The sequence below is a fragment of the Cuculus canorus genome, chromosome Z (genome assembly GCF_017976375.1).
Source record: "Cuculus canorus isolate bCucCan1 chromosome Z, bCucCan1.pri, whole genome shotgun sequence".
NCBI classification, from domain to species: Eukaryota; Metazoa; Chordata; class Aves; order Cuculiformes; family Cuculidae; genus Cuculus; species Cuculus canorus.
Genome location: NC_071441.1, coordinates 15,807,437 through 15,816,425, shown reverse-complemented (window position 1 = coordinate 15,816,425; position 8,989 = coordinate 15,807,437). Strand labels below are relative to the sequence as shown.

The 8,989-nt window shown below is 40.3% G+C and overlaps 1 long non-coding RNA gene across 1 annotated transcript; it reads left to right on the top strand.

Moving 5' to 3' along the window:
• Window positions 1–301: 301 nt before the first annotated feature.
• Window positions 302–8,660, top strand: LOC128850511 (uncharacterized). Its single transcript, XR_008447927.1, has 3 exons — window positions 302–2,833; window positions 4,794–7,743; window positions 7,862–8,660. It is a non-coding gene; the product is annotated as an uncharacterized LOC128850511 (long non-coding RNA).
• The last annotated feature ends 329 nt before the right edge of the window (window positions 8,661–8,989 follow it).

The window sequence follows — 8,989 nt, the reverse complement described above, 5'->3', positions numbered from 1 at the left end:
CGTGGGGAGGGGCCTGTCAGGGGGCGTTGCGGTTTTGAGGGCGTGGTTACATTGGGGCGGAGGAGGCGTGGCCGTGAAAGGGCGTTACGGGGAGGGAGGGGGCGTGGCCTGTGAGCTCGCATAGCCGGGGGCGTGGTCGATGAGGGAGAGGGCGTGGCTGTGGTAGAGGGAGCGTGTCCTTGGTCGGAGGAGGCGTGGTCTGTGAATGGGGGCGTGGCCACGGAAATGGTGTTCCCTGGGACGGAGGGGGTGTGTCTAAGGGAAGTGGTCGCCCTTATGTACAGTGAAATAAAGAGCCGCTCGCTCTGCTTCCCATTGGACACAGCGAGGACGCGCGGCTATGGTTAAGTTTCGCAGTGTTGTGAACCTCGTGGCTCTTTGCAGACCGCAAATTTAGCAAATTGGTGATTCGTCTTCCATCTCTTTACATCTAAAGGTGTGAGTGTGACAGCGTTGGGGGATGCACGGGAAGGGATTTCCCTTGTGCATACTTACAGACCGGCTGTGGCTCTCCGCTGTCGGTGTAAAGTCCTGTAACACTGGTTCAAGTGGAGTACAGATGTTGCAGAAGGGGGTGCGGTTCTAAACATCACGATGAGCAAACTGCGGGACAGACTTAACGTTTGTAAATATTAAATAGCTAGCGAGCTTTGTGCGAATTAGAAGAACAAAGCACCCAGACAATCTGATAAAGTACATCTTGATAAAGGTGTCCTGCACATCTGGGCCTTGTAGTATTTAGAGAATAAAGGACCCAGAAGATCTGATATCCTGCATTTGGGGGGGGCATACCCTGTTACCAGATCTGCTGACTTGGCAAAGGAACATAAGAACTGCCCCCTTCTAGAAGCAGAGCTCCTACGCACTGAGCACGCGTGATAAAATAACCCGTTAACTGCATGAACTCACTAACCATACATTTGTAGAGGAAAGAACTTGGCGTGTAATTACCTGTAACTTTTTGTACCTGAGTGCAGAGGTTCCCGTCAGGCACCCTAAGATCTGTGGAAACCCACCTAGCACCCAGACGTGTGCAACTCTGTAATAAAATCAATGTCTCAACTTGATGTGTGAGATTGGCTCTTTGCATGCCGCATAACAGATCTTACTTTTTGGACAACACAAAAGCAAAGTATGACAGGCTTCATTTTGTTTGTATGCATGCTGGCTTGTATGGCAGTATATATATTTAATATTTATCCTTGATTAATCTTGTGTAGATAAAAACGTTCCTTTAATGCTGACAATATTTGATGATACTCCACTCTAAATAGTTTGCTTTTACTTTAGTCATCCTGATTGTAACAAGCATGCACAAGTCCAGTCTCAAAAAAAATAACTTATATAATTCATTAATTCAGCTTGTCCTTACATAACTGTACTTATGAAACAAACAAACAAACCTATAGCTACACGATTGTCCACATAACAAGTTTCAAAGCAAGTATTAAAATCTTGATTTGTGAGAGAAATGCATTTTTTGCTTTAGTTGCCGTTGAAATAGCTCATGTTGTCCTACACTATAAATCTGTCAGCTCTGTGGAATGTCAGCAGAGCACAAGCATGAAACTTTTGAGTTTAGCAAAGTGCCAGGCTTAGATATTTTCAGTAAATAAGGGTAGTTGACAATAATCACTTGTAGAGTTTCTGTTTCCTTAACTGTGGAAAGCAGGAAGTAAATCTCATCCATTCGTTATAGGGTATAAGTATGTAGTCTGCTGATTTGTAGAGGTTTAGGACCAATATGTGGTAAAATGCATCTTTCTTCAGTCTTATTTCAGTCACTCAAGTTACAGAATAGAATCACAGAATCATTTAGGTTGGAAGAGACCTTTAAGATCATCCAACCACAAACCAAACACTGCCAACCCCTTGTCTGATGCATCCTGTTTTAAAGGAAAAACCTGACCACTTCTTCTAAGCTCCGTTATAACCCTGACCTATGGTATACATTTCGCTGTCCTGAGGCTGCTCATTTCTACATAGTTCTATTGCTAAGGGACTGATGAAGAAAAATTGTAAGATTTTCAATGCAAGAAAGCTCTGTGGTAAAGGAAGAATAAATCTGAAAGGTGTTGGGAACTGGCAGCTTGGCATCACAGAGCATATCAAAGGCTGTGAGTTGTCTTTAAAAAATGAGACTGTTTGTAATACTGACATTTCATTTACATGTCAGTGAGACATCTGGTTTTGGGGAAGAAAAAGGTGATGAAACCAGTGTCCTGTTTTTTCAAGCTGTTCTGCTTTTCATCAGTTCACATGACACTGTTCATTATTTTTCTTTTGAACAAAATTACCTAAAATAAATCCTGTGGTTTCTGGGTTTCCTTTTTTGTTTCTTTAAAGTTTATATTCAAACATTAGAATTTTGCTGCAAGTGTTAACAGTCTTTGCATTTCTACTGAACTGTGTAATAAAGCCTGCTTTGTAAAGATAAATGCAAAGCTTGCATATTTTATTGTAGTAGCAGCTAAAACGAGCATAGAAAACTTAAGTCTGGGTGGCACAGTTGGAGTGTTTTATTTTAAGATATTTGTAGACCAAACATACAACATCAGAAAGTAGTTAAGTGCTGTTGCGTACCAGGAAGTTGTATTTAACTATTGCTTTAGGTGGCTGCAAATGAAATAAGCTAGTCCCCTCCCAAATACTGAAAATTTCAGTGCAAGCAAATCTATTTCCTTCAGATTGATGGACAAAAGTGTTTAAGGCTCTTTAAGACTTGGGGAAGAAGCCGGTAAGAGCCATGAAAATAAAGAAGAGGATGCACTGAAGAGCATTGCAGCTTTACTGATTCCTGATACAGGAGTGAGGGGAGCACGATCTGATTGAAGTAAGAGGAAAAGAAATTCATTGACATTTCAGTATTCTGCAGAATAGAACAGTCTTAAAGCAGCACAGCTGCTGGAGAAGGAGGTGCCTTTATGAGCTACTAGTCTGTGTAGTACAGTGTGGTTCATTGTCACAGAGAACAGAGTTGTTGTAAATTCATACAATGTTGCCAGATTCTTTTAACTACAGTTAACCTCCAAAACTATTCAGGAACAGAAATTAAATTCAGTTTTGTGATCAGCTCAGTAGTTTCTGAGCAGGCCCTTGTATATATCTCAAAATATAAGCTGGTAAGCATAACTAGTATGATTTGCATACTCCCCTGACTACATTTCTTTCTTTCTTGCCTGCTATATGTGTTTAATTATTTTTATATTAAACTGTCTCTATTTTCTTATCTGTACTTGGATTGCTAGCTACTCCTGACAACTGGACTTTATTTTTCTTTGAAGAATGCAGATTATTCACAATGTGTAAGAGAAGGAAGATCTTACTTCAGGCAGCACACTTTCTTTTTAATGCTGCATCTCTCCATGACTTGTGTTCTCATAAGCTGTTATGATGTGAAACTTAGCAAAACTGAGAACATTAGAACAAAGGTATGGCTTATAGTCAGGATGTAAATGTCAACATATATCATCTAGCACACTGCCTAATTGGACATAAGAAGATTGTGGCAGTCAGGGAAAATTTTATCAGTGTTGTCTCTGCTTAAGTGTCCTGCAGGGGTAAGCAAAAAAATGTTTCTCTTTGAGAAACTCTCTGTTGAGGATCTGGCCAGTAACATTTTATTTCTTCAGAAGAATTAGCACAGACAAATAGATAAAGAGGAAAAAGAAGATATGCTTTCACATAGCCTTTTTTTATTTGAGTCAAGAATTTTATAAAAAAAACCAAAAGGCTGCAAAGTGATCTAAGTTCCTTTTCTCCAGTTTCACCAACACAGAAACGAAACTTAAACCTAGAAGTGACTTTTAAAATTTATTTTATTAAGGAAGGGTCAGTATTTCATTGCCAATCTATTTAATATATCAGTAGGAGTAATGGAAAATTACACTTACTTTTCTGAGATTTCTGAGCCTACTAAATATAATGTTTTTTGCTTAACACAATCTTCAATAAATCACTTAGATTTTATTGGCTGCAGTCCAGACCTATGCCAGCCAGAGCACTGAACTTGAGGGCATGTCAGCTTCCTTTGAGGAGACAGTGTCTAGTTACACTGGCTACATTATAATATCCTAGCCAGTGACATTATAGGAAGGTGGAATATGAGCAAAATTAATTGGCATTATGTGTTGCTGGCGGATACTAAGATCATCACAGTTTAGCTGTTGGTGTGAACCTCCAGATATAAATATTCTTATGAGGTAATCAGTTAACAGTTATTCATTACTGAAGTTAATACCACTGTTGTATTTTGCAAAGGATGCAAATTTAACAATATAAAAGATCATAGAATCATAGAATAGTTTGGGCTGGAAGGGACCTTGAAGATCATCCAGTTCCAACCCCTCTGCCATGGACAGGGACATCCCACCAGCTCAGGCTGCCCAAGGCCCCATCCAACCTGGCCTTGAACACCTCTAGGGATGGGGCAGCCACGACTTCCCTGGGCAACCTGTGCCAGTGTCTCACCACTCTCATGGTGAAGAAATTGAGGAAAATCCCAGGGACTTAATTCAGTTGCTGGTGGAGCATCAAAGGTACATCCTCTGCAAATAAGCAGGTGACACTTAAAGTTTCAGTAGGGCATTGTCATCCATGACTATCCTGGGATACCAAGTTTTGTTTAGTGATAGCCATGATGCCATAATAATCTATCATGCAATAAATACTACTACCATGAAGAAGTGACTGTTAATGTACTCAAGAAAAAAACATGTTTGCCAATATGTGTCCTAAAAAAAAATATCCCCTGGCAAGTGGTGAATAAATATGCTGATTATTGTCTTTTGCAGTGTTTTCACAATTCAAGCTTCCAAACTCCTTCAAAAGAACCGGCAGTTGTAGCTATTCTGCCCAGACGCTTATACCCAACCTGTGCTGCTGTTACCACCACTCAGCTGTTCTTTGTGGCTGAGCTTGCAGCTCCCCAGCCTGCCCAGGTATAGCAACCGACCAGCCATGGACCCACCACCTCCAGGTCAGGTTGCAGAAGAGAGACCAAAGCCTGGTGAGAGCATTTGAAGCCCAAGAGGATTTAGAAGGAATCGTGCCCCTGTGACTGAAGTGCTGCAGCACTGATTATGACCACTGTTGGGATGCAGGCATGTGTGATAGGAGGATGACGATGAGGAAATGGCGAATGCAAACATGCTTTCTACTGTATCGTATGTATGACACCCATCAACAGTTGCTGTCATCCAAGCAACCTAGATTTGAAAATCTCTTCTCAGTTGCATTGTTTTCTTCACTTTTGATTTTATTCTGCTTTCACTGGCACTTGGTTTGGTGTAATTTTTTTAATCTCATGACTTCATGACTAGAAAGATCTTGTTCTACTTGCTGTTCTAAAGGTGTGATTAGACATCATGACCTTGCATATAACAGGTTAGTTTGTTGCAGGAATTCAGACAACAGTGGAACTGCTGGCATAATGATGAAAAGGAATATATGCTGAGTTTTGCTGCTCATACGCTGAAGTAGGCTTCTGATAATTCAGTTCATCCAAAAAGATGAAAATTTAAAATAATCCAAGTGTTTAGTCTGTACATGCTGAATATACAACAGTTTTGTGTATCTCCTCACCTACATGTGACAAAATATTTTTGAGTAATCCTTTCATCCATGATTACCAAGAATGTATGAAACTGCAAAATAAATAATTGTGTCATTCATAAATGGCTATATTGTGCAGGTTGGGATGTTACCTGCATTGCTGCTAGGTTGATTTGTGTGGCCAGATTTGGCAGTCAAGGAAGGTGATACTTCATGCCTCATGAGTTGTTGAGATGAAGCCTGAACTCTTTTTTTACAGCTTCAATTAAAAATGAAGTAGCGGTTTCTCCTTGAGTAGTTAGCAGTTCTAGAGATACAGCTAGAAAAAGAAATAACTCATAAACAAATTAACAAAAACAACACCTCAAGCCCTATTAACCACAGACTTCAGCAAAGGAAGAATGTCCAGTTTCTCCTGTGGGACCTGCCAAGGACAGAAAGACAGATGTGAAACCTGTTGTCGTACTGTGTCTACAACCAAGCAACGTACAGAACAGTTAGTGAAGCCAGCTGCTGCTTCTTTTTTATTGCTTACAATTCTCCTCCTTAGCTTGCAAGTTGCTAGAAACAGAGGCATAGCACTTCATGGAAGCTTTTGAAAATAAATAATGAAATGGATGATTATGGTTTTCAAATGCAGTATTTTGAGAAAGCTAAGACTTGACTGCCTACTATGGATAAGCAGCTTTTCTCGTGAGGGGTTATCTTTAATGCGCATTTAAGCTACCAGAAAGCAATTCACGTGATAGCAAAGACATTCTATACTAGTGGAGAACTGCATAACATTGTTTCCTCTGATTTCCCTTCTTTTATGCTGGAGATAAAATGAGGTAGATAGAATGAGGTGGAACGGAGAGAGCCCCCCTCGATGTGCACGAAGAGTATATAACAAGTGATTCTTTCCCATCCTGCAGTGGTCTAGGTAGCACAGAAAAGTAACAAACTGGTGTTTATTTTGTGAGTATTTCATGGCATATTAAAGGAAAGCACTGTTTATAGTAATCATTAAGGTAAAATCTGAAAAGCAACTAGGGAAGAAGCTCCGCTATCCACCCATTTCTTGTATAAGCAAAGAGAATAAGTAGATTAAAAAGGCTAAGATGTTAAAATAAATATTTCAGCTGTATTTTGGAAATGTAGCTCAGCCTGTGGCCTGCTGAGGCCCTTGACTCCAGGTACAGTAGGTAAAAAATGCATACCATTGATCTAGGAAAAAATCAAACACTGCATGTCTCAAATTAGGCTATCAAAAAAAAATTATATGCCCATTTAAATTACCCGTGTCTATTAAAAGTTTGAAAAGGTTACATTTTTCTTGTTTCTTTCCACTGTTGATGCAGTGCGATCGCAGCCACCTGTCAGAAGGCACGGGGCACGCTGAGATTCTTGTAGAGTAGTAACACATGTATTAAAACCGCAGTCAGTTTATGCACTGAGGAGAGTTGTGAAGGCAGTGACCATCTTTCAACAGATACATGCAAGTACAGACAAGAAGAAAGGTGGTGTGAAGCAGTGTCTTGCCACAGTCAGTATCCCTGGAACTTAACAGTTTTCTTGCCACTAACCCACAGCCAGATCATAGCTACCTATCAGTGATTTGCAACTAAGTGATATTTAAGTTCAAACTACACACAGGTAAGTGGCCTTAGCTGTATCTTGGCAAGGTAAAGAAAGGATGGGTGTGGCGAGTAAGTTCCATGCAATAAAGTGTCTCATATATTCTTCTCAAAGCAAATGTTTGTTGCTTAAAACCATCCTATTAATAGCGGATTTTAATATTTGTTTCTCAAGTTTTCAGACTGAGAATAAGATCTGAGATCTTATTCTACTGTAGATTCTTGTAATTTTTTTCCAAAAAAAAATCCATATTTGTTTTCATTTTCAACTTTTTTTATTTATTTCTGATTTTTGTTAAATCTTTCACCTTTTCAGCTTTTCTAAACTTCTCTAAGGGCACCTAGCCACAGTTCTTCAAAGACCATAGGACTTAACACTCATATTAGATACCATCCCTACTTAACAGTGCTCAAAAAAGTGGTGAATCCTGCAGAGTAAAAGGTAACTTAGCACAGTTTTAGGTCTTAGTTGCTTGACTATCTTCCCTTCCTTGCCTTAAAGCATGCTGTTTTCCTCTAGATAACCTCTAGCTCACTGAAGATGGAGACATAAGCTATGACTGCCTTTCAAGAGGTGAATATATTTAGTAAAAATATATTTAGTAAAAATAAGACCACCTAAAACTGAATTGCCTCTGCTACCCCAGAATTCATCTGTAGAAACCATGTTTGGCTTCTGTTTCGCCTTTCAGATGGAGTCTGAGTTCTGCTTAACTGCAAAGCAGTGAAATCTGCATCAAGGTTGAGAGAAAAACACCAGTCAAAGACATCACTTTGTAACACAACCACAAGGTACTTAACAAAACTTGTCTTTTAAAAAAGCTGGGCTGTATGTGCAGGTGAAGACAATAGCAGTGGAGCCTGCTTTGTGCCAAGCTGACCTGGTATCTGATGTCGGTATTTGTGAGTTTTCCTTGCATGCTCAAATAGTTTAGGGGCAAGAAAAACATATATCCTGGGTGCACATTAGAGTTACAACACAGGCAGAGAACAAAGAATCAGAAGTGATCCTAAAAACAAGAGTTATTACTAAGATTTATGAATAGAAACCAATATATGTTGTACTTGGAAGACTTATGGATGTGGAAACTGTGAGTTTTGTGTGTTGGAAATGGCTTGATGTATGACTCTGGAGTTTTTTGGATCCCTACACGATAGTGGAGGTTGCATTGGCAGGAGGTGAAGCAACCCACTGTGTCCCTTACCAGCAGCGCTGCTGACCAAAAGTAAAGAAGATAAGGAGCTGGTGAGCTGGACTGAATGATACCCCAGATGTTACCACTCCAAAAGTTACTATAAGAGAATGAGAGGAGGAGATCATAATTGGAGCTCCTGCTCAGCTGGTCTGAGACCTTCACCAATGTCAATATCACGGATCCCATCCCTCTGAGCACTGGAGCATCCACAAAAACTTCACCTGCAGCAACCTCATGGAAACTTTAACTATAAAGACTTTATCAGTGAACTCCAGACAGGTTGTATAGTCCCTCACAAACCCTTATAGGTTATTAATATTTGTCTAGACTTAAGTCTATTAGTATTTGGTCTACACTTAAGCCTATGCTCTTTGATTTAGGATTGTAACATTATAGGTAATAAACTAAATGTCTAAGAGCAGTTCTGGGTCCTACTCTGCCTCCCTCGGGGCGTGACACACGCATGTATTGGCAAAACATCATCCCCGGTGAAGAGCTGGCATCTGTTCACAGCTCACACCGCACTGTCTCCACCTGCCCGAGCAGCTCTGTCCCCGCGACACCGAGGTCGAAGGAAGGACCCTGGCTTTTTCCTCCGCCCGAAGGGCGGCGGGTGCCAGCCTG